The following is a 1,812-nucleotide window of genomic DNA, read 5'->3' as shown; positions in this document are numbered from 1 at the left end:
ACTTCCATGTGTGTGTCATGGCATGTGTGCTCCCCAACAACATGCGCACACGCAACATTGATAATAACTTAAACATTTCCGGTTAGGGTTTATTTTGGGGGAGTGAGGAGGCTTGTGCCGTAGAGCACACGTGGAGGTCAGAGGACAATTCTCTTTCTCTCCAAAGTGGGTTCTGGGGATTGAGCTTCAATTGTCAGGCTTGCCCCAAGGACCTTTATTCGCTGAGTCATATTACTGATCCAAGTAAACAGCATTTTAAAAAAGAAAGGAAAATAAGGGGAGAGAAGTTGAGGAAAACACTAGATGCATGTGAACATGTACAACACATGCTCTGGCTTCCACCTGCATGTGTGTGTGAACATGTACAAACACATGCTCTGACCTCCACATGCATGTGCGTGTGAACATGTACAAACACATGCTCTGACCTCCACATGCATGTGCGTGTGAACATGTACAAACACATGATCTGGCCTTCACATGCATGTGAACATGTACAAACACATGATCTGGCCTTCACATGCATGTGAACATGTTCAAACACATATTCCTCCCCCAACCATGATCTAAGGTTCACTTAGCTTACACTAAGCTCTCAATTTGAGCCTCCAGCCCATGTCTCTATATCCACACAGCTGCCAGGGCATGAGTTGAATGGAAAGCCGGAGCGGGGAGTCAGGGGAGTCAGCAGGGCTGACTGAGGTCCAAGGGAGTGAAGAATGTGTACCAAGAGGGCACTGGAATGGGAAGCCTGGCATCCAGAGTAGGGAGCTGCCCACAGGATGCTGCCTTTCCTCCATGGGGACACAGCCACTGCTGGTTTTGCCCAACCCGGAGGACACCAGGGACAAACACTCTCACCGGACCCTCCCATCTTTCCTTTGACTGCCACCCTCATTGACCAGGGTTGGTAGCCAGGGAGCTGGGTGCAGGAGGGGCAGGACAGGCTGGGGAGCTGATGCTCGTTGGCCAAACATTCAGGGTGGGCTCAGCTGGGCCCACTGTGCATGCTGGGAGCTACAGAACCGCAGGCATCCTTCACTTTCAGAGCTGAGCTTCTTCTGTCAGCCCATGGCCATTTCCCAGGACTGACAGACAAGACATTGTGCATAGTGCAGCAGGGTAAAATCTGAGCTGGTGAGGCAGAAATAGGTGGATTCTTGGGGCAGTTTCTAAGCTAGTGGGAGACCCCTTCTTAAGAAAGAGAGAAGACAAGAGAGAAGACGGATAGCATCTTAGAAATGATAGCTGCGGTTGTTCTCTGGCTTCCAATTACACCGCACACCTCAGGCATACCCGCGCACACACGACCTCGGGCGTACCTGCACACACGGCCTGGGGCGTACCTGCACACACACGACCTCGGGTGTACCCGCACACACGACCTCGGGCGTACCTGCACACACGGCCTGGGGTGTACCGGCACACACACAACCATCTCAGGACTTGAGAGCCAGAGGCAAGCAGATCTGTGAGTTCAAGGCCAGCCTGGTCTATATAGTGAGGTTCAGACCAGACAAAGACACACAGTGAGACCCTGGGGGCAGGGGCAGGCATGGAAGAAAGGACAGATAGACAGATGAGGATGGCAGAGTCAGGGAAGCCAGAGACAGCAGAGGAAGGGGCTGGCACCAAGAAGCCAAAGACAGAGGTGGAAGGTGGTGTATAGTCTGGGAGGGGCCTGAAAGACCACTGGGGGCAGCAATAGAGAGAGGGGGAAAACTCCAGTTATTTCAAATATCTCAGCTGTGGGCCAGGGATGACTCAGCGGTATGGTGCTTGTGCGAACAGGAGTACTTGAGCTGGGATCTT

The sequence above is a fragment of the Microtus ochrogaster genome, linkage group LG2 (assembly GCF_000317375.1).
Source record: "Microtus ochrogaster isolate Prairie Vole_2 linkage group LG2, MicOch1.0, whole genome shotgun sequence".
In the NCBI taxonomy this organism is placed as follows: domain Eukaryota; kingdom Metazoa; phylum Chordata; class Mammalia; order Rodentia; family Cricetidae; genus Microtus; species Microtus ochrogaster.
Note: the sequence above shows the minus strand (reverse complement) of the source record.